The 27,187-nt window shown below is 50.5% G+C and overlaps 1 protein-coding gene and 1 long non-coding RNA gene across 2 annotated transcripts in view; one reads left to right on the top strand and one right to left on the bottom strand.

Annotated features, from left to right (window-relative positions):
• PEBP4 (phosphatidylethanolamine binding protein 4) overlaps positions 1-27,187 on the top strand; it is a 215,637-nt gene that overhangs the window by 124,345 nt on the left and 64,105 nt on the right. The window lies entirely within an intron of this gene.
• Positions 19,658-23,684, bottom strand: LOC136794676 (uncharacterized). The gene is made up of 3 exons (XR_010841751.1): positions 23,129-23,684; positions 21,670-21,793; positions 19,658-19,853 (listed from the first exon to the last, which is right to left on the bottom strand). It is a non-coding gene; the product is annotated as an uncharacterized lncRNA (long non-coding RNA).

The following is a 27,187-nucleotide window of genomic DNA, read 5'->3' as shown; positions in this document are numbered from 1 at the left end:
CCACCAATCCCCCTCCCCCGACACAGGAGGTAGAGCAGATGACCTGTAAGATGTGCCTGCCCCCTTGGTGTCTACAGTGTTTCCACCCTCCATATTTCCCCTCCTGGGTAGAGATACCCCTCTTAGAACTTATATCCTTATAACATGTTAACAACAATACTGATTAAAGAAGGAAGAATAAAAGGAAGGAGAAAAAGGAAAGGGAAGAGGAAGAGAGAAAAGAAGAAAAAATATTTGCACACTTAGCATGTCGTGCTGGGCACTGTGCTTTCATGAATTTCTCATTTCATCCTCACAAAAGCCCAAAGAGGGGCTTCCCTGGTGGCGCAGTGGTTGAGAGTCCGCCTGCCGATGTAGGGGACGCGGGTTCGTGCCCCGGTCTGGGAAGATCCCACATGCCGCGGAGCAGCTGGGCCCGTGAGCCATGGCCGCTGAGCCTGCGCGTCTGGAGCCTGTGCTCCGCAACGGGAGAGGCCACAGCAGCGAGAGGCCCGCGTACCGCAAAAAAAAAAAAAAAAAAAAAAAGCCCAAAGAGGAAGGTAACCTAGACAAGAAAATTAACACCTACAGGGGTTAAGTGATTGTCCAGGACCCCACAGCTGGTGAGTGACTCACTGGAATTTGAACGCAGAGCCTGCACACATAATCACAACACCGCATTATGTCTCTGGAGTTTAGGTAGATTCCACCCCCTGCTACCCAGGCCTGACCCCTGTGACAGCTTATGTCAGGGCCAGGTGTGGCTGCTAAGAGGCAGCGGTGCTGGTGTGAGCGGTGCGGTTTGAGGTTCCTGGCCCCCTACCCTTAACCTCCGTTGTTTGCCGTGCCCACCTCAGCCGTAGCACAGCTCTGACCCTGGGCCTTAGAGCATCGACCTGGGAGGCAGCTTCTCCGACTTAACTGTGAGCAAATTATTCACCACTCTGAGTCTGTTCCCTCAACTGTTAAAGAGGACGCTAGCAAAAAAAAAAAAAAAAAAAGAACTTTATAAGCCACATAGGCATGTATGCAAAAAATATCATTTGTCAAAAAAAAAAGAGGACACTAGCATCAAACTCACAGGAATGTTGTGAGGACACAGTGAGATAAAATGTGTAAAATACCCAGCACCTGGCACTTAGTAGGCGCTACGCTACCTACTTGCTGGTTCTCTACTCCGTCCACCTACTATCACCGTAAATCCTCCACAGGAAACTTAGGAAGTTGAGCCTTTGGCAGTAAAGAGCTTATGTCACTCCCAAGAGGTAGAAAAGGGCCTGGCTGGAGAATGAACTGTCCATATGGTTATCACTTAAAAGACCTTAAGGGAAAAAAGCCATCACAGGCAGGGGACTTAGCCAGGAAGTGCTGAGCCCAACTGTTTAACCTGCACTGTGCTCAGCACTGTGGCTATTAAAAAATAATAATGTAAGACACACATGATAGATAGATGATGATAGATAGATAGATAGATGATAGATAATTGGATGAATAAATGTTAGGTGGATTTAAAGTGTGTTTTTCCTGCTCCCCAGTTGGAAAGACAGGGCTAATGTATAGGAAACAGAGAGTAGAGTTAGCATCAACTCAACTGGGCCCTTTAGACTCAAATAGCTGTGAGAGTTCAGATCACTCTCCCCTTTGCAGTGAGGCAACTACTCCTCCTTCAAGGCGCAGCTCAAATGTCACCTCCACTGAAAAACTTGCTCTGACGCCCCCAGACTGAGTTAGTCAGTCCCACCCTGGGCTCCTACCACACTCAGTCAAACCTCTGTTACCGTCCTCGTCATATGAGTTTGTTATTATTTATGAGTCTCTTTTCCCTATTAGACCATGAGTCCCTAGAGGGCAGAACTCTTTCTTATATCCTGAGCACTGAGCACAGTGCCCAGAACATAGAAGGCCCTCAGTCAATGTTGAATGAATCAATGAATGAGGGCATGAAGGAATGAATGGATAAAAGAATGAAGGAAAGGCTGGGTGGATGGATAGACGCATGGAGGATAGATAGTGGCTGGGCAAGTGAATAGATGGCTGGATGGGGTGATATCATATTGTGATGACTTCACAGTGGAGATAGGAGTTGTGCTGGGGCTTGAATTATGAGCAGGCCTGGAAAAGTCAAAGGATAGAAGAGACTGCATTCCAGGAAGAGAGCAGAATAACCAAAAGCTCAGACACTTGAATGGGGTAGAAAAAAAGAATCGTAAATATAGAATTAAAAGCCAAGATGGCTGAGCTATTTAAGGCCCTTAGCACCTCTCCCTAGATAATTATTGCAAAAGCCTTCTAACTGATCCCCCTCCTATAACCTCATCCCCTACAAAAGTATCTTTCCTTCATGGGTGATGTTTCTAAAACTGAAATATGATCATGTTACTCCCCTAGTTGGAGCCTTCAGTGACTTCTCAGTGTCTCAGGACAGAGATAAATAAACAAGGCCCCACAGCAATGGTTAGCAATCCCAGATGCATCCTTCCTTCCTTCCTTCTTTCATTCCTTCTTTCCTTCCTTCCTTTCTTCCTCCCTCCCTCCCTCCTTCCTTTCCCTCCTTTCCATCCCTCCCTCCCTCCCTTCTTTCCTTTCCTTTCTCCTGGTGGGTTCTACCCTGCTCGAGGGTCACCTCTTCTGTGGAGCCTTCCCCCTTGCCCACGTTCTCTTCTCCCATGGTTCTTGGGACTTAACTCCATCTCAACCCTCACTACTCTGTACTGTAGTCATTGATTTACTTCTCTGCTCCCCTCGCTACACAAGGCACTCTTCTCTGGAAGGATTTGACTTTATAAACATTTGATCTGCAGTGCTTGAATGAAACCCATGGCCTAAGGTGCGCTGAACACATGCTGAAGGAATGAAGGAATGAATGAATGAACAGAGGGTGGTCTGACTGATGCAGAAAAAGGGAATTTATAATCTTCAATGATCTAAAAGCCTCTGCTTCTATGATGGATCTAAGATTATATTAACTTTCTTAACTCTTGCATTATGGTTTGACATTCTATTATTAGCTTAAAATTAGCTTAAAAATTAATGAAAACTCCTCTGATCTTTTCCCTTCATGAACTCCTGCTAGGCCAAATCTTCCCCATTCTGTGCTTGTGCAATTGATTTGGAACCTAACTATAGAACTTGAGATTAATCCCTATTAAGTTTAATTTTTTTCAATGCAGGCCCATCCTCCCAAACTTGCCAAAATTAACTGTTTTATGTCACCCTTCATATGAGAGGCTCCTTGAAACTTTGGGTGCCCTACAAATTCAGTGAGCATGCTATCTATAAAGATACTGAACAAGGTGGAGCCTATGGGAGAATCCCATGGCATGTCACTAGGGACTGCCCTTGAGGTTGAGAGTAACTTGAGTTAACGCTCTTCAGGAATGGTTTGTTAACTAAGCCACAAACTCACCGAACACCATAGTCATTGAAACCATATTTGCCCACAAGGCTACCATGATTGACTTGGTCTAAAGCCTTGGTCGGTCAAGCTGTACTGTGCTTACCTAGCACTTTCTCCTGGTCCACTGGACCACTGCATTCATGAACAAAGAAATCTGAGCGTTGGGGGGCGACTTGTTGTCAGTGAGCCTATGCAGTCTCTGTTCAGTGTTTCCCCTGTTGTCTCAGACCATCTGCTTATTAAATTGTTATGGAATTTTGATGTGGATTGATATGACACTCACCAACCTAAATTCAGGAATCCACATTTTCCCTTCCCTTTTCTCGAAGTGACTCTGTGATCATAAATCTCAGCTCTTTCTGGGCCTCGAAGGTGTCATTCATCTAGAGATCTTAACCGCTATAAAGCAACTAAGTGTTTGCAGATTACAGAAAGGCTCCTTAGGGAGAGGGGCCCGAGCAAGTAATGGTCCATAGCGGCCTGAGACACACAGAAGGGTTGAGACACCACATGCAGCTCGGCAGGAGCACCGCGGGTTGTGGTGTGGCAGGCAGAGCCAGAGCCTCAAAGCCTTTAATAATACACTGAGCAAGAAGCAAACTATTATACATAGGATGGATAAACAGCAAGGTCCTACTGTAGAGCACAGGGAACTATATGCAATATCCTGTGCTAAACCATAATGGAAAAGAATATGAAAAAGAATGTATATATATATATATATATATATATATACATATATACATATATATATATGTCTGTGTGTGTGTGTATAACTGAGTCACTTTGCTGTACAGCAGAAATTAACACAACTTTGTAAATCAACTATACTTCAATAAAATTTTAAAAATAAATGAATAAATAAATAGACCTGTGTCCAGGCCTGGGCAGGGAGTTTGGCACATGGGCTGTTGGAGGATTTGAAACAGGAGGATGAAAATGACTTTGTGTTTTTGATGGTCACTCTGACTGCTGCATAGGGTGGTAGCAGGGTCACCACAAGAGGCCCTTTGTCCTTCGGGAGGGATAAGGGTGCCTTGCACCAAGGCGAGAGCAGTGGACCAGAGAGGACAGCTTCGGGTCTTTCGTGACGCTAAGAGCCAACAGGACTCACCGATGGATTCGAGGTGGAGGGTGAAGGGTGGTCCAAGGACGGCTCTTAGGTCTGGGGCCTGAGCGAAGGGCAGAGCCTTCACTTAGATGGGGAACACTGGAGGGTGGGCAAGTTGGGGTGTGAGGGTGGAAATCTCAGGTTCTGTCCTAGACCTGTTAATTCTGAGATGCTCCTTAGATCTCCCAGTGGAGATTTCAAGCAGGAGATTGAAATGAGTCTGGAAGTTGGGAGAGATGCTCGGAGAGGAGGCCTGACGTTGGGATATAGCAGGGGGATTGAAATCCCTGGGTCTGAGAGGAGGGAGGCGATGCTCAAAAAGAAGCCATCTGCCAGGCACTGGGCAAGAACTTGGGTGCGATGGTCTCTCAGCTACTTCCTCCGGCTCTGAGCTGCTGGGCTTTTACACGTGAGCCTGACACCAGCCTGCCTGGAGCAGAGCATCACACAGGGAGGAGAGAGGAGAGCAGCAGAGAGGCAGGGGCTGTGGAGGGCTGTGGAGGCTGTGAGGAGTCCGTCTGTTTAGCAGGAGAACGGGCGACCCTTTGGAGAGAGTGTGGGACCAGGACTCTGAAGACTGGTGTGCTAGGCCACTTGCTGGCTGGGAGACGCTGCTCCGGGGTCGGCCCTTCTGTGGGTCGCTATTCTCTCACCTACAGAATGAGACAGTTAGATGGGTGATAAGGAACACTGGGGAGAGTCTATGATTCTTGATCCTCTAATCAGCAGTCCTCAACCTTTCTTTGTGCCAAAATGTTATTCACATGCGCAACACTCCCCTGGGCCTCCTGGCACGTAAAACAAACTCCAAGTTCCTTGCAATTCCCTGTGTACTTGCCCTCCGGGTCAACAACGCATTTGGAGCATGGGAGAGAGTGAGACTGTTAGAGGGAGGACGTGGAAGCTGCTCCCGTTTATCTTATTTTTTTTTTTAACATCTTTATTGGAGTATAACTGCTTTACAATGGTGTGTTAGTTTCTGCTTTACAACAAAGTGAATCAGTTATACATATACATATGTTCCCATATCTCTTCCCTCCTGCCTCTCCCTCCCTCCCACCCTCTCCATCCCACCCCTCTAGGTGGTCACAGACCACCTAGCTGATCTCCCTGTGCCATGCGGCTGCTTCCCACTAGCTATCCACCCTACGTTTGGTAGTGTATATATGTCCATGCCACACTCTCACTTCGTTACAGCTTACCCTTCCCCCTCCCCGTATCCTCAAGGCCATGCTCTAGTCGTTCTGTGTTTTATTCCCCTCCTACCCCTAGTCTCTTCATGACATTTTTTTTCTTAGATTCCATATATATGTGTTAGCATACGGTATTTGTTTTTCTCCTTCTGACTGACTTCACTCTGTATGACAGACTCCAGGTCCATCCACCTCACTACAAATAACTCAATTTCGTTTCTTTTTATGGCTGAGTAATATTCCATTGTATATATGTGCCACATCTTCTTTATCCATTCATCTGTTGATGGACACTTAGGTTGCTTCCATATCCTGGCTGTTGTAAACAGAGCTGCAATGAACATTTTGGTACATGACTCTTTTTTGAATTATGGGTTTCTCAGGGTATATGCCCAGGAGTGGGATTGCTGGGTCGTGTGGTAGTTCTATCTGTAGTTTTTTAAGGAACCTCCATAATCACTTGCAGGAGCTTTGTCCTTAGCAACACCCTCCTCGGAACCTACTTCCCTAGTGATTTACACCAAAGGGTCGAGACTCGTGTCAGGTGGGTGTTGCAAACTTCAGCCATACACCTTAGGGAACCAGAGTGGGCCGGTGGGCAGGGTGGGGCCTGAACAGCTCTGGTCGGGAAGCATCAGCCAGCCCGTGGCAGGAGGCGTGCTGAGGGCGTCTGCAGGGATGCAGGCCCCAGAGTGAGCCACGGGCCCGAGTCGGGACAGCAGGAGGGGAGGATAGCCCGGCGCTTCCCAGGCCTCTCCTGCCTGCCTCAGCCCAGAAAGACACAGTGGCACCGGTATGGAGAGATCAGAGGCCAAGGCGGCAGGAAAAAGCAAACCTCCTCCCCACAGTGGGCTCTGTTGCTTCCCAGACAGACGAAGAGGAGGAAACCACAGTCCAGAGTCTTCAGGCAGAATCTGGGGCTCTGCTTGGGTGTGGGTGAGGGGCGGCCAGGAGGGACTTAAATAGGGTGCAAGACAGCGCCCAGAGCTCCTTGGGCTACTGGCCTGTCAAGCCCTTGGCTAAGAATTCTCTTTTTCCTTTCAAAGAGGGTGGAAGTCACTGTTTTCTTGTCTCAGTTGATGAACAGATTCTGGGTGGCAGGAGTCACCATAGAAACAGGTGCTATCTTAAGCAAATGAGCCTTATTAACCTTAAGAGTGGTGGAGTTTTCACAAGATTGCACATATAGGGTAGGAGGGAGAGCGGGGTTTGGCGGGGGGAGGGCCGACGTGGCCGGGGAGCCGTGCCTCTGCGGCTCTGGGTGTGGATGCGTGCGCTCGCGTGCGTGCACGTGTGCGTGTGTGCATGCGTGCGGGGACATGTCTGCGTGTGCTTTTGCAAAACCGTTCCCCAGGGAGCAAGCTCATGTTCTAGCTTTTCCCTAAGAAATGCACACGTTCCCCCAAAGAAACCTCAGCCTCCTTGGGAACTGGCCTCCAGGGAGCAGAGGTCAGAGCCCCGCCCCCACCCCTGACTCTCTCTCCCAGGGCTGCTTCCAGTGCCTGCCTCAACTGCACGTCAGGAACAGGTGCCTCTCTGGGGGCCCACCGCCAGCGAGCAGGGCCCTCTGCTGCAAGCGGCAGTGTGGTGCAGTGGTGGGAGAAGGAATCCTGCCGCCGGGTGGACCTGGGTCCTTAAGGCCGCTCTGTATTTCTGAACCAATAACCTGCCTCCGTGAACCCCAATCTGTAAAAAGCAAAAAGCACCACACACTTCACAGGGCCGATGAGAGGACCTGGGTTGATTTGGAGCATCTGCCCCAGCCCTCCCCCCTGCGATGGGCCTCCTTTCTGGGGTGAAGGAGGGGGTATCTCCCCACAAGCACAGCCGTGACCTGACAATCATTTTCCAAAGCCAAGGTTAACCTTTCGCAGCATCATCTCGTCATATAGGTGTCCACTCCTGCCTGCTGTGATGTTAGGACAAAGAACCTGCCCTCAGGGAGGTTACAATAATTTGTGGGGAGGGGAAGGATTTGAAGACTAAGGAACACCGCCAGGAAGTAGTGAACTGGGTAGAGAGAAGAGCTACAGCTGCTCAAAGGGAGCGGGCAGGGAGGGGGCAGCTGAGGAGGAGTAGGCGGGTCTTTGAAGGCCAGGTAGGACTGAGGTAGCCAGGAGGAAATGTCTAAGAAAACGGAGCGTATATTCACCCCTTGAGGCAGACTCAGCCAAATTCTGGACTGTTCCCAAGTCGTGATAGGTAAATAGGAAATTGGCACTCTCCCACAGGATCTGGGAGTTGTGCATATTGGCTCCAAGAAGCTCATCTGCTGCCCTCTGCAGCCCCACGTTGGGCAGGACACTCAGCCCACCCTAGTCTGGCTCCAGTTCCGGGGAGTCAACCTGAACCACCACTCCAGGGGCTCTGAGGACCAGTCCTGTGAAGCCCCGCCACGTGTACCCTGAAGGCACAGGATGGAGCCAGCCTGCCCAGGGACCATGCCCTGGGAAGGCACAGCACGAGGGGACCTTTTATTTTCCTGTGCCCAGAGGAGTAAAGGGTCCCGACACGTGCCTGAAGCTGGGACAGGGCTGGCAGCCGGGAGGAGGGACTGCTTCCTGCTTCATAGATTTCTAGGTCTCCAGAGCTGCAAGGGCCCTCAGGTGTACGTGGCCCCGCTCCTCCGTTTTACAGATGAAGAAGCTGAGGCCCACAGTCATCTAAGCTCATTGGTGCAGAGTGTGGACCAACATGGAGGAGTCCCAACGTTTAATTCTACCGCTCCTTCCTGTCACTGTCCCAAGCTTGCTGAATGGGCAAAGCCACCGCCTGGCACGTGCCTAAGCCCCCCGGTGATTAACCAAGTCCGGGGAAGGAGAAAGGGAACATTTACGCTGGGCTCCCAGCTCTCACATCCTCTCTGTCTCAAAATCAAAGCTCATTTTGTGAGCTTCACCTGGTCCCAGCCAAGGACTGCAATTTTAGCAGTTCCAGGAAAGTTCTCCCAGTCCACCCATGCCTTCCTCCCCAATTTTCTTCCCCATTGGCTTTAGAGGCGCCTGAAATCCCTTAATAGCAGGGAAAGCGTCATGCCGCAGTTGAAGGTGAGGCTGAAAGGGCTGCTTACTGGGACTGACAAGGCCCGAACTGTAAGTGGCAGTAAAAGAAAAAAAATTACTGGAATTTGGCTGGGCCACTCAGAGGAAAACAGAGCAGGAGGTCACTGGGCCGTGATGGAAAGTGAGGTCTGGGGAAGATGGAGCAGAAGAAGAGAGTCAGAGGAAAAGAGGGGGATCTGAAGCTAGCTCTGTCTCCCTCCAATGTCCACGCTCTTTCTCTGCACCAGCTGCCCAAACATGATGTCTGTTCCCCTCCCTCGTGTTTTGGTTGTAATCAGGATACAGAAGTGACGGAGTCATGACTCGGAGAGATCCATACCATTCAAACAAGCTTTATTACTCTCAATGCCCAAGAGAAGGGGGCATGTCTAGCCACGCAGGGTCACTTGGGGAAGCACCAGTGTCAGTCCGAGGCAGGAGTGAGAGACAAGGGTGGCCCAGGGCCTTTACTGTGGCTTCTGCAGGAAGGAATGGGTGAGGTAGGGTAGGCAAGTTTGAGCAATTTTAGGATTGGAGAGTTTTTTTTTTTTTTTTGCGGTAAGCGGGCCTCTCACTGCTGTGGCCCCTCCCGTTGCGGAGCACAGGCTCCGGACGCGCAGGCTCAGCGGCCACGGCTCACGGGTCCAGCCGCTCCGCGGCACGTGGGATCCTCCCGGACCGGGGCACGAACCCGCGTCCCCTGCATCGGCAGGCGGACTCTCAACCACTGCGCCACCAGGGAAGCCCAGGATTGGAGAGTTTGAATAATATCGGCAGACTCTGGGCTATGGGGGTGGTCTCTAGTACCTGACCTTGGGGTGATTAGGACAAGGGAATATTGGCTTGGTGTGTGAAAGTTAGACAGAAGAGTTGGCTGGGGGTACAGCCTCGGGGTTGACTGATTTGTAAACGAAGGATGTATTTGCAAGTGAGTGGTTTACTGTCTCTAGGAATTAGCTAGCCCTAGGAGGGACAGGTCTCGCCAGGATTAGTAAGCCCTCAGGATGTCAAAGCATCAGAAAAATACAGAAAATAAAAGACATGATCAATATACCTGGAAACCCCCTTCTCTCCCCAAGCTGCTCTTTTTAAAAAGTTCTGCTCAAAATCCAAGTTGTTCAGGGCTTCCCTGGTGGCTCAGTGGTTGGGAGTCCGCCTGCCAATGCAGGGGACATGGGTTCGTGCCCCGGTCCGGGAAGATCCCACATGCCGCGGAGCAGCTGGGCCCGTGAGCCATGGCCGCTGAGCCTGCGCGTCCGGAGCCTGTGCTCCGCAACGGAAGAGGCCACAACAGTGAGAGGCCCGCGTACTGCAAAAAAAAAAAAAAAAAAAAAATCCAAGTTGTTCAGCATGACTTCCTTGTGGCTCCAGGACCCTTCCCCTTCCCTGGCCGCCCACTTAGCATTTTGTGCCGTGCAATTTGGCACTGGATTCCAGGCTGTCTTGTTTCCTAGTTGTCCCAGGGCACATGCCCTGGTTTCCCAGCCTCCTGGGAAGACTCTGCTTGCCCTCTTCCTGCCCCAGTGCACATCTGGCCCTCTACCCAGAGCGTGGCCGTTCTTCTTGGCATCGGCCCTTGCCAGCTACTCTCCCGGCCGGGGTACTTGCCTGACCACCTCGCCCTTCTTGCTGTCATGCCCTGGCCAGGCTGTCGCTCTGCACTGCGACGTCCCACGGACAGACGGCAACCAGGCTCTCTTCCTCGGGTCCTCTGACCACATAGGCCCTGCAGCCGTCTGCCAACAGCCTCCTCCGACAAACACGCACCCTCCACTGACTGTCACTTCCTCTCGCCTCAAACCTCTCCTCCTGCCATCCCTCTACCAGAAGGATCCTCTCCCTTCTCCTCTCCCAAATCAAAGCCTCCTCGATTTCCAAACTCTGCTTGAAGCCCGCTACATCACCTCTGAATCACACTGAACTCCTGTCACCTGGTTCACTGACTTTGAGCTGAACCATTCATCTTCCTGGACGCTGGTGCCATCCCAGGTAAAATGAACAGTTGGCCAGCATGGCTCCCTAGGCCCCTTTCAGCTCTAACCATCTGGGGTACTGACGCTCTCCATTTCTCCTTAGGCAGCACGTAGGCAAAGAATAGGGCTCTTATGCCTGGCATGTCCTCTCCACGGAGCCAGGGCAGAGCACGGCCCAGAGGAAGCCTCCTCAGCTGCTTTCTCATGACCAAACTGTCCATAGTTATAATAGCTAGAGAATTCCATTCAACTCAGCCATGATTTACTGGACACGCTTTCTGAGTTCAGCTCTCTGCTGAGCATTGTGGAGGCTCTAAAAGAATAGGATTAAATTCCTGCCCTCAAGGAACTCAAAACTCAATGGAGAAATGAATTACACATGTATACACATATACATGACGTTTGAGATTTGCCAAGGAAACTGGGTGCGTTTATAGGTTAAAGAGCCAACTTGAGTCACTGCTTTAAATCCTTACTTTGGATTGGCCAGTACTCCACTCTAAATATCTGACAGTATGCCAATGTGAACCCATCAGAAATACTGAGTGTCCAACATGGTGTAGGCTCTGTAGTGACCACCTTGGACTCAGAGATCACACCTTTGGGATTTAGCCAATACGTTTCCAATTTTACATATCCCCTCCTGATTGCCCTCTTAACCATAGGAATGCTCAGAAATTCTCACACTTCAGCATACAAACTACACCTCCCTAGTGTATTGATCATTCGTTTATTTATTTATTTGTTTATTTTTGGCTGCGTTGGGTCTTCGTTGCTGCACGCGGGCTTTCTCCAGTTGTGGCGAGCGGGGCCTACTCTTTGTTGTCGTGCGCAAGCTTCTCATTGCGGTGGCCTCTCCCGTTGAGGAGCACAGCCTCTAGGCACGCGGGATTCAGTAGTTGTGGCACGTGGGCTCAGTAGTTGTGGCCCACGCGCTTAGTTGCTCCGCGGCACGTGGGATCTTCCCGGACCAGGGCTCGAACCCGTGTCCCCTGCATTGGCAGGCGGATTCCCAACCACTGCGCCACCAGGGAAGTAGTTCACTGATAAATAAAGTGTCCAATAAATGGGAAGATTTTCAATAAAAAAAGAACTTTCACAGGGAGGATGAAAGACTTTTATATATGGAGAGATATCAGAAGTTCATAAATCAGTATTTCCCAAATTAATTTTCACATGTGCTCCTTGTCGATTAAAAAAAGGATTTTTATAGGAATTCGACAGTATGATTTTTATTGGAACTTAAGGTTACTTCTAGATATTAATACATGTTATAAAACTACAATTATTAAAAAGGATGGTACTGGTGAGAATATACACAGACATATATCATTGATACAGAAGAGAAAGATCTGAAAAAGATTAAAATACTCAGTGTCTGATAAAGGAATCATCTTAAAACCAATGGGGAAGAATTGATTATTCCATAAATGTTATGGGAATGATTGGCTAATCATCTGTGGGGGGTGGGGGGACAGGAAATAACATTGAAGCTCTTTCTTATAATCAAAATAAATTCTAAATGGATTAAATATTTAAATGTTAATAATTAAACCATAAAAGAACCAAAAATATATATACATTTGTTAGTATTTCTGTGATCTCAAGATAGGAAAAGACCTTTTAACATATATTTGCAAAGGCAGAAGCGAAATAGTTGATCACGTTGACCACATAAAACCTTCAAACCTCCATAGCTCAAAACCTCCTCAGACAAAATTGAAACACAATCAACACATTGGAAAAAATTGTGATATAGACAACAAAAGATTACTATCTTTAACATATGAGTCACTTAAAAGTCAGTAAGATAATACTGAAATTGTATGTTACTCATGAGCTGTTGGAAGGAACAAAGGGAAAAAAGCAGTATAGAAAGTACTCAGGGCAATGCCTGACACACCCTCAATAAACGACATACACGCAATAAATGTTAGACGTTATTAATTTATTTTGTAATAAATAGAAAAGTGGGCAAAAAGACAGAAATAAGAAGTTCTTTAAAAAGAAACACAGAATAAACATGAAAAATGAAGACCTACACTGGTCGTCAGAAATGCAAATGAAAACAAGAAAGCGTTGATGTCACTCCCTCACCCACGCCAACTGCAGCCATTATTTGGCAATGTTTGGGGTTTGTTTCTTTAAAAAAAAAAAAAAGTTAATAATAACACCGGAGTCCTCTCGCATAGTGCTGATGGGAGTGTAAATTGTTAAAAAAAAAAACCCTATTGCAGGGTTATTTGGCAGTGTGTATCAACTATCACACGCCTTTAAGATGTACACAGCCTTTAAGATGTACATAGCCAGGGCTTCCCTGGTGGCGCAGTGGTTGAGAATCTGCCTGCCGATGCAGGGGACACAGGTTCGAGCCCTGATCTGGGAGGATCCCACGTGCCGCGGAGCAACGGGGCCCATGAGCCGCAATTACTGAGCCTGCGCGTCCGGAGCCTGTGCTCTGCAGCGGGAGAGGCCACAACAGTGAGAGGCCCGCGCACCGCGATGAAGAGTGGCCCCCACTCGCCGAAACTAGAGAAAGCCATCGCAAAGAAACGAAGACCCAACACAGCCATAAATAAATAAATTTAAAAAAAAAAAAAAAAAAAGATGTACATAGCCTAAGACCCAGCAATCTCCTTCTAGAAATTTATACTAAGGAAGTTATAATGTATGTGAGGAGCAATTTATCCACATAACAGTGTTGCTTATAATAGTGAAAAGTTAGAAACAATCTATTTGTCCAAAAGCAATGATGGGCAAATAAATTATGGTCTGTGGAATATTATGTATACCATTAAAATGACCGAAGATCAATGTGTGAGGACATCAATAAAATACAATAAAATACTTGTGCCATATTGTCACATGACAAGGAGAAGAAAACTAAAAATAATTACATAGAGCACAATCCAAAATTTCCCAAAGAAATTGGAAAGGGTGCACACCAAAATATTCATAGAAGTTAGTTAGGTCTGGGTAGTAGAGTTATGAGTGATCCTTATATTCTTTTTTGAGCTTAGCTCTTTTTCTAGATTTTCTATAATTTTTTTAATAATCAGACGTTAAATGCTATTTTTAAAAAGTTAAATCACAGGGCAAGAGAATATGATCATCCCAGCTATGGGGGAATATAAAGAGAATTAGGTCAGGTCCCTATTCCAAGGAGTCTGTGGCTTCTTTGGGGAACATTTAAGCATCATCTCTGATGCGGAGCCTGAGAACCTTCTTGCTCCCCCGCCAAGCCCCCCACTGCCCGCCCCCATGGTGCCCTGTGCACAGCTCTGTCATACACCTGGCCCTCATAATTACGGTTTGCTCTCCTGTCCTCTTACTAGGCTGGCAGGTCCTCACGGGTGAAGCTAGGGTCCTTCATTTGTGTGTCCCCCAGAGCACAGGGCCAGGCACTGAGTAGAATTTCCCCACGTGTCCTTTGAAAGAGCAAACTAAGCTTAGAACAAAAATGATAGCTATCAACATAAAGCAGAACATAATAAGGGTTGGTGAATTGCACAGACAGTAGGATGTCATAAGAGGGACACTTTGGTTATGCCTGCGGTGAGCAGGGAAGGCTTCAGGGAGGAGGAAGATGTTGAAAAACACCCACAAACAAAGATGGGATATGCAGGTCCCACCCACCCGGTCCCACCCACCCTTCCCCAGGCTCTTTTACCCACACCTTAAAACCACCCAAAAGTATTCTAGCGGGGCATGGCCCTGCAGCCCTGAGAAGTCACCTGTGCAGGGAATCCCAGTGCTACCCTCACTTGCTATTGTTCCACTCAAATGGACTGTCTCTCCTGCATTAAAAGGATACTGGCCTACTAATATATCCCACCAGCTCACTTGACAGCTGTCGATACAGATTTCTGCACATTTGCTGGAAACCCTGTATTAAGACTCCAGTGGATGTTAGCCCCCCGGAGGCAGGGGCTTTATCTAACTTGTTTATCACTTTACCCCCCAGGGCCTAGGACAGTGTTTAATGAGTAGGAAGTGCTAATGAAATGTTTGTTGAATAAATTAAATATGATAGCTTAAATATTGGCATACAGGACTCTGTGCTGTATTACACATATATGTGATAAATACACACACACGCATATATATATACTTCCGTAGCTGCCTTGTGAATATGCATTATGTGTTTGTACATCAGATAAGTAGAGAGCCCTAAAACAAATGTGCACACGTGAGCGCACACACATGCATAGAGAATTTGGGAAAATATCAAAAGGAGAAGCCCACAGCTTTCTCAGGAGTCAATTGCATCCTCTGAGATGAGGCTTCCAATAAAATAGAAGTTGGATGGTGTCACAGATAAATTTGCCTTTCTAAAAGCTCCCAAATTAAAATTTGAGAGAGGCTTGAGCACGAAAACAGGATGGCGATGACTCGTTATGAATTTGCTTTATTTGCGTGGCTCAGAAATCCTCTCCGTACCATTTGGGTTGAGGAGGGAAAGCTGCAGATGCGAAGTGCCAAGGCTCGCCTCTACCTGGCTGCTTCCGGCCTACTTCTCAGCCCCACTACCTAAGGTTCTCAGGGAGCCCATGGGAATGCAGCCCCTTCCTCGCCCACCCCCAGCACCACCCCAGAAGCCCGTGGAATTCAGCCTTCTCTGTGTGCTGGGGAGGCTGGCTGTCTGCCTGAAGGCAATAGTTTAGGTTAATGGTGCCTATGAAATTACCCAGCTTAGCTGACTATTCTTCTGGGCCTCTGGCCAATCAAAGGGCGCTGACTGCACCCTCCCCAACTGCCCTCCCCCCCCAACCCAGTAAAAAAGTCCCTGCTGTCATATTGTTCCAGCATCTTAAGCCCTGGGGGATCATTTCGTGTCCCAGTCACTCACAGATCCCAGCGCCTCCTGCTAAGGACTGTATTTAAGGGTAATGTAAACAGTTTGATCTTTAAAGTACCCTGGATGCATAATATCTATACATAGTTCCTGAATTTTTATTCTAAAAACAATTAGCCAAAAAGCCCTTTTTATATGATATTTGCAACTACACTGACAGTAACAGCAATTAAACCCCGTCTGTTGGCTGAGAAGGGAGCCAACTCTCCGTTTCTCCAGAAGCCTGTAAAATGTACAAATTCGGAGCTAGAAAACTCAGCCTTAAAAGGTAGCCACAGGACCCTTCAAGGTCAGGCCCCAGTCCAGCTTTTACTTCCCCCTCCACCCCACGTGAACCCATCATTCCAATAAGCCACAGCCACGCTGTATTCCCAGTGTTCTTCCCGTTGCTGAGCCTTTTCTGGGATGCTTTTCTTCCTCTTTCCTCTCTTAACCTTCAAGCCACCTTTCAGGCGCCCCCTGACTTACGAAGGCGCCCTGGTCCACCTCCTCTGATTCCTGTGTCTGCCCATTACGAGGAGCTTCCACATGTCTGTGGGTCCCCGCTCCCCTCCGGACTGCAGTCTCCTTCAGGGCAAAAGAGCATCTGGCTCTGTGCCTGCGTGTGCGATGAATAAATGAATGAGTGAATGAGTGAATGAATCACCTAACAGCCTGCACAACTGAAGGCTACATTGAAGGCTGACAGAAATGTGCAGAAAGCTGATATCCACCAGCTAGGTGGAATGAAGGCTGTGCTTCCGGGGCTGAGAGGCAGAGATGGGGGTGTGGAGCAGGCAAACTTTACTTTAGGCTTCATCCGCAATGCTTACCCTAAACATCGAGCTACCTCTCACTGAGAGCTCTCTTAAAATTTCCTCTTATGCTTTCCTGACAGGTGGAATGTTTCCAAGTTCTTAACTTTTATCCATTTTTTTGCTTCTATTCGACAAATATTTTAAGCAGTTACTCTGAGTCCCTCTATTCTAGGCACTCCGGTTGCATCAGTGCATGAAACTAAGATCCCTCTCCTCACGGAACTTACTTTCTAGAGGAGGGAGACAAAGGAGCAGCAATGAGCTTAATAAATAAATGAATGAGTTGGTGCATTAGAAGGTGTTAAATACTAGGGGCGGGACATGCAGAACAGGATTGTGGGGTGAAGGGGGGGATACACAGACTGCAGGGTTAAATCTGTGCTCGGGGTGGGGGTCATTGAGTAGGTGAGATTGGAATGAAGACTTGGGGGAAGTGATGGAGCAAGGCACGCAGAAATCTGGGAGGACAGCCCTCCAGGGAGAGGGACCGGGCAGTGCAAAGAGCCTGGGGCAGGTACATGCCTGCTGTGTCCAGGGAAGAGCTGAGAGGCCAGTGTGGCTGAAGGCGGTGGTGGGGGTGGGAGAGAGTGAGGAAGCATGGGAGAGGAGTTCCGGGAGGTGAGGGAGCCAGGTAGGCAGGGCCTGGTTATGGGCTCAGGCTTGCTCTGTGTATGTCATGTACCAGGAGGCAGTGAGTGGGTAGATGAGCAGAGGAAGAGCGTGTTTTACTTGGGTTTGAGCAGGATCCCTCTGGCTGCTTCGGGCAAGGGGTAGGAGCAGGGACACTTGTCGGGAGCCTATTGCAGTGGCCCAGGCAAGGGATGACAGAGTGGCCGTGGCGGTCAGCAAGCGGGCCATAGGGCCAGAGAAGAAGCTAGGCCTGACCCCTCTGGCCCGTGTTAGAAAGACAGTGCGGTGTTACTGCATTAATGTGAACGACAGGGCGAGTGCAGCCGTCTCCTCCCAGTTCGGCTGGGTGACAATGAATTGCTGCAGTAGCCCAGACAGCCCTGTACCCCTCGAGCAGCCTTCAGCGATCCGGGCCCCAGGGTGTGCAGGGAATGGAGGACTCCATGACCCCCCCCCCCCCGCCCCAGAGTACATAGGAAGGCAGTCACCTCGTAGATCTCAGTGGGGGGGGATCTCTGAGGGCCACATGCAGGCATCAACCAGAGGTTGTTCTGGACCTGGTCCCCCAACCCCATCCCCAACTAGTGACTGTCCTAGACTTTCCGCTAAGCTTGAACTTCTTCATCTGAAAAGTGAGGGGGTTGGGCCCCTCGAGGGTGAATTCACCTCGAAGGTGAATTCCACTTCTAAAATTCTCTCATTTCAGAATATCTCCACTTCCTTGACTCTGTGACAACCTACTTTCCATCCTAATGACTTCAAAATTCACGTGAACGCACGTGGTGTATAACCCTGTCTTTCTGTTTAGTTTTTTAAGTTACATTATCCTAGATAATACTCCACTTGCTTGCTAAGAGAAGGAAAAAAATGACATTAATTAAAGATCTGGTCTGTGTCCTAATCAAAAATTTTTTAAATGAATGTATCATACTGTACATTCTGTAACGTAGCCTGCTTTTTTACTTAGCAATATATCATTAACATTTTCCCATGTCAACACATATTCTTCTAAACCATGATTTTTAGTGCAGAAGTAGTTTACCATATGGATGTACTATAATTTACTCAGCCGATTCCTTACTATTGGACATTAGGTTGTATCTTTTTTTCACAAACACTACAATGAGCAAAGTTGTGAATACCCACTCTCTTTATTCACCTCGGCCATGACTTCGTTAGAAGAAATTCTCAGGTCAGAGGTTTGACACGTTCGAAGGCTTTTTGGTAGATATTACTAAAACACCACCCAGAATTTAGAATTTCTGTCAATTTGGAATCCATATAGCATCATAGCATATGAACAAGCATAAGGACAATCCAATTTGAGAGCTGAAAGAAGACCTAGCACTGCAATGATCCAGGCCCTTCCTCTCCCAGGTGAGGAAGCTGAGGTCCAGGCTGCTGTGGGACTAGGTGTGTGTCCCGAGCATCCCTGCAAGTGTGTGTGAGACTTTGAACCCAGCTGGGAACCACTGGATGCTGTGTGTGCCCCACCCAGCCCTGCTAACCTCAGTCCTCACTGCCAGAGGCTCCCAGAGCCCCCCAGCTCCAGCTATGGCCACCCCACTTCTCACCTGCCTTTCCCAAGCCATGCTGCTTCTCAGAGCAGGCTGCGCGTGCCATCTCTCCCTCTTCACCACCGCCCCCCGCCCATCTTTCCTGTGCTGAAATGGTTCTAGCTTTGACCCTCTCACTGCCATATCTGACGGAGACTTGGCAGTTCTCATCCCAGGGGCATCTCTGTCACCGGTAGATGACACCTACCATTTTGAAATGCGCCTCTACCATGATTTCCCTCCCAGATTCTCCCAGCCTCCCTTTCCCGTTAGGCTCTCCCAGGAGGAGCTCGTCCATTCCCCCGGCTTCCAGCACACCCCGTTACCTCTTCCTGAGTCCAGATCTGGGTGCCCATTACCTGTGTGTCTCTCGGGATGCTCTGCAAGCCCGCTCTCAATGCATTCAGAATGAAACTGAGTATCTTCCCCGCCCTACTCTGCCACCCTGCCCCGCCCCCTCCTCCTCTACAGCATCACAGACACCCCAGAATCTTCCTAAGCGTGGGACCACTCCCCTACTTAACCCGTTGGCTGGTAAACCCACACACCTTGGCATAGCCAGTAGGGCCCCCCCTTGACCTGCCCGGCCTCCCCTCCAAGCCTTATTTCTCAGCAGTCCTCCCACCCCACCCCCGACTCCCACCCCAGCAGTAGCAGCCTTTCTGTGCTCCCCCCTAGCAGATCATTTGGGTCTTCCCTTCCCAGCGCTCAGCTCAACCCCATGATCTGCTTAGATCATCTTTTAAAGCTGAGCTTGAAAGCGTCACCCTGCACAAGGCCTTCTTGCACCAAGCTTCTTTTAAGCAGCACTGAGGCCATCTCCTCCCGGAAACCACCGTGGCCCAGATGGTCCTCCGTCCGGGAACTTAGCACAGGGGCACAAGTAGCAGCAGCAGCAAGAGTAGCAGTAGTTTATTTTGCTGACTCGAGTGCTTGGGAGTAGACTCCATGTTTGATCCTCATCTCCAGTGTGTGTTTCTTTTCTTCTTCTTCTTTTTTTTAACTTATTTATTTTATTTGTGGCTGAATTGGGTCTTTGTGGCTGCACGTGGGCCTTCTCTAGTTGTGGCGAGCAGGGGCTACACTTTGTTGCAGTGCCCGCGGGCTTCTCATTGCAGTGGCTTCTCCTGTTGTGGAGCACGGGCTCTAGGTGCACGGGCTTCAGTAGTTGTGGCACGCAGGCTCAAAGTCGTGGCGCACGGGCTTAGTTGCACCGCGGCGTGTGAGATCTTCCCAGGCCAGGGATTGAACCCGTGTCCCCTGCATGGGCAGGCGGATTCTTAACCACTGCACCACCAGGGAAGCCCTCCAGTGTGTGTTTCTTGATTGAATAGAAAGGGCAGAGAAGAGCAAATGTTAGTGTTACTAGTTAACGCCTCTTTGCCATCACCGGCCAACTGGGAATCTGTACAAAGCATAATTTCTGGCTGAAAGGAGAGGATATGAGTCCTGTTGAAACAAAAGTGACCTAACAAAATGCTGGGACCCCCGCTTCGTCCACTTCTGCCAATTCCCAGACCTGGAGAACGTCTACCAGGCAAGAGCGATTTGCGATTTTAAGACCCTGTGTAATTCTTGCCGTTCTGACCACATTTGCAGTACAAACGTTGCACGCTAACTTAACTGACATATCTAGAAAACCAGACTCCAACTCTTCAAGTCCACTCACTGGATTGCATTCTTCTAGAATAACTGCCCTTCTTCCTACCTGTGCAAGTCCTGCACCCCTGCCAAGAGAGGCATCTGGGAAGTGTTCCTGGAGGGACCCACCTTGAATTAGAGGGATTAGAGGGACCAGCCTTCTTCCCTTCGCACGACTCCCAGGGCATTGGCTCTCCATTCTTTCCATTGGTTCTCTTTCCCAGGCTGCCTGCCATGGAGCTATGCAAAGAGTGTGAACTCTGATGAACCTTTGATTAGTCAGTTGAAGATCTGACTGTTAGAGGGACAGGAGAGAAAGAGATTGTTCCCTCTCTGCACCGTCTAACTGCCGTGGCAACTTTTTTTTTTTTTTTTTTTTTTTTGCCGCTCTACGTGGCATATGGAACTTCCCCAACCAGGGATAGAGCCCACGCCCCCTGAAGTGGAAGCACAGAGTCTTAACCACTGGATCACCAAGGAAGTCCTGCCGTGGCAACTTTTAAAAAGGCACGAATAGATGGGTTTTCAAGTTCAGAAATATATCTAGCCTTTTCCCATAGGTCCCAGCCTAATTCTAAGGAAAACACGCCCCCAATATTATAATGTACTAGAGCAGGGGTCCCCGGCCACCGGGCCACGGAGCAGTACTGGTCGCTGCCTGTTAGGAGCCGGGCCGCACAGCAGGAGGTGAGCGGGGGGGGGGGGGGGAGTGAGCGAGGCTTCATCTGCCGCCCCCCATCGGCTCGCATTGCCGCCTGAGCCATCCCCCGTCCCCAACCAAGCCGTGGAAAACTTGTCTTCCACGAAACCAGCCCCTGGTGCCAAGAAGGTTGGGGACCCCTGTCCTAGAGCACCCTTTGCTTGGTATCTCTAATCCAGAACCCTCCAGAATGGACGATTTAGCGGTTCTCTTGCTGGGAGACAAAACGATGGACAAAGAGAGTGGGAGGGAGAAAGGGAAGGAGAGCCAGGATGTATTCCGTTTCTGCTCTGCGCTGGGCGCTTTCTGCACATCCGTTGTCTCATTCCACCCTCGCTCAGCACTGCGAGAGGAGCGTCACCGCTAATGGACACACGAGGAGACTGGGGTTTGGAGGAGTGAATTCCCTTGTCCAGGGTCATGTAGCTGGGAAAGAGCAGAGCCGAAATTTAAGCTCAGCTCCAGGTCAACTTGGAGCAGCAGCGAGCCCAGGACACTCCGCTCCACGTTCATCCATCCTGTCACTGCGTCCTCTACACCCTCATCCTGGGCCCCTCACTGGACCCTGTATGGTAACTACTGTGCCCATTTTAAATGAGGCTCAGAGAGGACACAGGACTTTCCCAGGTTACCCTGCCAGGACCACTGCCCGGCCCTGCCTCCCTAACCGGGCTTTCCTCCAATCCCCTGCCCCGACACATGGAGCCACATCCACGGTGAGGCATCACACGGCAGACTGGTCCCAAACCAGACTGCACCTCGACACTCAACCACATCCTTGCCTTTACAGTCTTACCCCATCCGGGAGATGTGGCCTCCTCAGAAATGCCTCACTGGAGGATGCTCAGCATCTTGATATGGCTGTTCTGCTGTCCTGGGCTCTGGGCAGGAGGTGCTGAGGGAAGGTCTGGGTCAGGTTCCTACAGGTGCCCCAGAAGGACAAGGAAAAATAACATGAGGACAGGGCAGCTCCCAATTCCATTGCCTAAGGCCTGGTAACCTTGGTTGTGGGCACCTGAGTGAGGGTCAATGGCTTTTTTCTCAAAGAAAGAGAGTAGTCAAGACATCACTGAATCTGGCCCTTGATCCTGTCTCCCCATAGTTGGAAGGAAATGCAGAGAGACATTCCCTGATTAAAGCTGACTCCATGGGGAGGCCGGGTCCCCATGGCTCTATGCTAAGCTCTTCTTTTGTCCCAACAAAGCAGAGCCAAACGGGGTGACAAAGTGTTCTGAGCACACCCGGGCCCTGAGGAAGCAGGCCCAGCCTCAGCTCAAACCTGCAGGGCCTGTTTGTGGCCGCGGGCAGGTGCTGCATGGCCTGCCTTGGCCCCCTGGCCTAGGCTGTGTCTCCAGCCCCGGAAAAAGGAGGCGGAGCCTCAGATGGGGCTCATAGCACCTCTGATGGCCCTCCCCTCCCGCTCCCTGCCGTCCTCCTAGTGTCATCGCTATTGACAGAAGATTATGTAACCTCCAAGGAAAGGAGGTCTGGAGTTCTCCCCAAAGCAGCAAGTGAATCTGTTCTTGCTGCCGTCATTTTCTCAGCAGGAATCTTCTCTCTACAGACTGGATTTAGGGGCTTTTCCTGGATGCTTCTGTTTCATTTAAGATGCAAGGGCTAATAACTTGTCACAATTCAATAAGGCGGTGGTTACAAACACCCGGGGCGGCTGCTTATTTAAATGCAGGTTTGTTAATTAGCTTCTCTTAACAAGGCGTGTGCTAAATCAGGCACCCGGCTGGCAGCACCCAAGCCTGGCACGTCTCCCGGGATGCAAGGTCGGCTACGGGGTCACGTCCAGTGGCTGCAGCAGGGCCAGAATTCAAGGCTAGGAGGCCCGTCCAGCCACCCCACTGCCTCAGTTTCCTTAAAAACAAGGCATCGATGACGACTCTTTAAAAACAGCTACAGGGGGGCTTCCCTGGTGGCGCAGTGGTTGAGAGTTCACCTGCCGATGCAGGGGACACGGGTTCGTACCCCGGTCCGGGAGGATCCCACGTGCCGCGGAGCGGCTGGGCCCGTGAGCCATGGCCGCTGAGCCTGCGCGTCCGGAGCCTGTGCTCCACAACGGGAGAGGCCACAACAGTGAGAGGCCCGCGTACTGCAAAAAAAAAAAAAAAAAAAAAAAAAACAGCTACAGGATAGCCACAGCCTGCCTCTTCCCGCCTGTCCTGGTCCTTTTTTCTGCCTTGGAGTCCTGAGCGCATTCTCCCCTCCAGGCACGTAGTTTGTCTTTACTTTTGTTGCCATCCTACCTGGTCCCCACCTCTTCCGCGGAGCCTTCCTTCACGTGTTCTGCAGCCCTCTATGGCATCCGTCTCCTCTTACACATCACTAGGTACTCAGTTTTGGTAGCAGGGTACCAGTGATGGGGACAGAAGAGAACCAGCAAAGCTGCAGTGCCTGCTGCATGCCAGGATCCAGGCAGGCCCGTCACATAACCCATCTCTGTCATCCTCACAGCGGCCTAGAGGTCAGGTGTCCTCGGCCTCCTGCGGTCCAGAGAGGCAGCCTTCCCAAGGTCACTCAGCAGTGAGAGTCTCTCTGGGCCTTGCCCTGCAGGCCTGGCTCCAAGACCTACACCTGCTCCACTCCTGGTGCACATGAAGTGCTCAGGCAATGGGCAGTGAAGTGAGTGCCCCTCGCCCCTGAATCATACTGATCTCTCCTCTGAGATCTCATGGAGCACACTGACCCTGGTTGAATCCAGGAATCTGATTCCATCCAGAGCCTTCTGGCCTCTCCTGGGCACCCTACCACCAGCCACCGAAAGCTGGGAGAGCCTGCAGGAGCAGCGAGGCCTCCCTCTCGGAGGGCCCGGCCCCTCGTGCATCTCTCCAAGGCAGCTCCAGGCACCTTGGCCTAGAGGGGAAGCTGAGGCGGGGCCAAGAGCAGAAGGAGAGGGTGTAGAGACCCGAGGAGGCACTTCTGTAGACTCCTGCCACTCCTGATTGGACGGCCAGGCCCATCTCTCCTTACAGGGAAAGAGGATTAAAAGCACAAAGAGAGCTGCTAGGCGTCATTTGCTTATTCTCAAGAAAGGACTGAGAAAAGATCTAAATATAGAAAGGGAATCAAAGTGAGGTCGGAACAGGGGAGACAGAGCCCTGAGAAGCCCCAGCTTGCCCAACACTTACTTCCACAGAGAAGCAGGAGCCCGGCCCACATCCCTGGACCCAGACCTGGGGGCAAGCCTGGCTCAGCAGAGAGGCCAGGTGTGGCTATGCAGGAAACGCCCCTTCAGTGCCTCTGGCTGAGGTTGAACCTAGGGTCTGAGCAGAAGGGCTGGGGTCACCAGGGGGGCTTCCCATGGCCCTGGCAGAGGCAAGCACCAGGATCCTGGAAAGCTGATCACTAGGTCCCAGTCATTCAACGCTGATCCTGAGGCGTGCTGTGCAGGGGACTTTCACTCTCAGACACCCTAAGACAAGCTGCTTGCAAACCTGGGCCGGCCTCTGATACCAGGAAGGGCCCTTAACCCTTGGAAGATCATAAACCCCAATCTGTTGAAAGTTCTGGGTCTCTCTCTAGAGAAATATGCAGGCAGGCAGGCACAAATGTATACAATTTTGCAATCTCAGGCCATTTACAGACCCACCGCCCCTTGAAGGCTGTTCGTGAATCCTAGGTTAAGAACTCATGCTTAAAGAAGTTCCAAGAGACTTTGCTCCTAATTAGGACTCCTGTGTGTGGGGATAAGATTTTCTGTATGTGATCCGAGGACCCCGTCTGACAATTTGAAGCGCTCTAAAACTCTCTGATGGATAGTTTGGACCTGAGAGTTTGCACAATGCTTAGCAGGGAGTGCAGTCTCTCCAGATTGGTGTTGAGTGAATGAGTGAAAGGTTCCTACATGCTGTGTGATTTGGTGCCATGCTGTTTTTATAATGCACATGATCGCCCTTCAGTGGCGGTATTGAACTCACCGGTCAGGGAGGGCTTCGTACCATCAGGACTGACATCGGGACTTTGAAAGGGGATGTAGGAGGGCGCTCTGGGCACCTCTGCCCAGTGTTTCCAGCTCCGACCCCGAGGACTCCCCACCTCACCACGACTCCCACGCCAAGTCTGTTTCCCAAGCAACTGGGCAGCTCCGTCCAGTCAAGGCTGACATGGGCAGTTTGGAGGGAGCCAGAGGGGATGGAAGGGAGGACATGCCATGCCAAATCCTCCCCTGCCCCAAGACATTGAGAGTGGGCAGGGTGCCCGGGCCCGCAGGCCCTGTTCTTAGGGCGTGATGTCAGCCGTGGGTGTCCTGTGCCTCGCTGAGGTGGGCCCAGCTCTGCCACCTTCCCCCGCAAAGAGAGCAGTGAGGAGAGCCAGCCATGCCTAAAGTTCAACATGGCACCTCCAGAAACGAGCTGGGGGCCCTGAGCCTGAGCCAAACTCCAGGCCTGAAAATGTGAGGGCCTAGAACAGGGGCTGACAGTCAGGGCATTTGGTCTCCCAGATTTCTCTGGGTGGCTGGGCCACATGACAGTGCCAATGGAGGTGGGGAGTGGCTGTGTGGGAGGCCTGGGTACAGGGGGAGGGAACTCCTACCCCCGCCCAGGCCTTGGATCATTTGAAAGGCAAATGTGCCGGGTTGCCTAGGGAACGGAAGAAAAGGGACTTCCCTAGCACCGGTGACTAGTAAGGGATGGAGATAGGAGCTGTGATGCTGAGAAAATTGTTTCCAAAAAAAAAGTAAAAAGCGGTGACTAAGCAGCCCTGGTTATGTAAAGCGATCCCTGAGGAAGTGCGGGGAAAAGCCTGGAACCCACCCCCGTGTCCCTCCTCCCCACTCCCAGCCTGGTTCCTGCTGCCTTGGGGAGTTTCCACCAGCTCCTGGCTCCGCCCCTTCTCCCCGGAACTCCCTACTCCTCCACAGGACCCAGGAGGAGCCGCCCGGTCCTCAGATGGGACTCTTACTGCCAAGAGCAACCGAATGTGATGGGCGGGGCACGGAGGAGGGGATGCCTTCCCTGACCCGAAAGGGTGGGTCCGTCTGTCCGCTTGGAGCTATTCTGGGACCTCTGCTCCGGCTCAGCCCAACAGGTGGCAAAGGGTCATTTGCCTACCCAGAATCAGGGGCTGTTCCACTCTGAAGACAAGAGTTCCAGATTTGAGCCCCGACACATTGGTTACTCACTGTGAACTTGGGCAAGTTACCGAACCTCTTGGAGCTGGTTTCCTAGGCTGTACATCGGAGCTAACATCTACCCTCCAAAACTTGTTGGGGCAATGAACTAAGACAACCCATGTGCAGTTCCAGGCACAAGGCTGACGCGTGGCAGGCACTCGACATGTGTTAGTTTCCTTTCCCCTCAGCCAGGAACCCTAGAGACCCTCCTGTCCTTTTCTGGAAGGGAAAGTCTGCAGCTGGTCGTGAGACTCACTGGGAATGCAAGCAGTGCAGCGGCCCCTTCAGCGCCTCTGTTCACTTTCCTCCAGCTGATGAAGGGGCTGCTGATCCAGGCCCCTTCTCTGCCTGTGGGCATGTGGCGGGGTGAGCCTGCGCCTTCGGGCCTCACATCTCCCACCCCGGGTCTTCTCCCAGTTCCCAGGACCCTCCCTTCGGCTGCCTGGAGGGCATCCTCTCCTCGCCCAGAGGATCAGCAGAAGCACTGATGAGATGTTATCACCCCCAAAATCCCCATCCATGGTTTAGACAGAAGTGCAGGCGCCTCTGGCTCCCCCATTCTCCCGACTGTGCGTCCTTGGGGGTAAAGCAGACCTAGTTACTCCGGACAAATAGATTTCAAGGCATGAGCTATTGTGGATCTCAAAAACCTATGGAAAGGGTCTGGGGAACAAGAGCCTCTGTCACCAGTGAAAGTAACCAGGCCTGAGTGAAGAAGGAAACGAATCCATCACCTGCTGAAGGATACCCGGGCAGCAACCCCACTTTTAACTACACCCAATAGACTTCTGTGCCGTCCGTCCCCTCTCTCAGGAGGGTTGCATGACCAATCGAAATTCCCAGGCTGTAGTTTAAGCCCTGTTTCCTCTCATGTGTCCTCCTTGGAAAATAAAAACAGCTAATCCCCTTCTGTATGCTTATATTTCATAAGCCCAAAATATGAAGATATTTGGGGCTTATATTTAGGGATCGAGGCCTGAAACCGAACGTTTTCCCAGAAGTCTGAGGGATTGGGGAAGCCCCTCATTCCTTCCTAAGCACCGTCCCCAGTGCTTCTCTTGGATTGACCCTTAAATGGGTCCCCTGGGTCACGGGGACAGACTTGCCGGGCCTCTGGAGCAGCTGGGCTGACTAAAGGGTACCTAAAGGGCACTCTAGGACAGCGAGGCCAATGTAGGTTTTCTTCTGGGAC

The sequence above is a fragment of the Kogia breviceps genome, chromosome 8, assembly GCF_026419965.1.
Source record: "Kogia breviceps isolate mKogBre1 chromosome 8, mKogBre1 haplotype 1, whole genome shotgun sequence".
Taxonomy (NCBI): domain Eukaryota; kingdom Metazoa; phylum Chordata; class Mammalia; order Artiodactyla; family Physeteridae; genus Kogia; species Kogia breviceps.
Note: the sequence above shows the minus strand (reverse complement) of the source record. Positions and strands in the feature narration are given on the sequence as shown.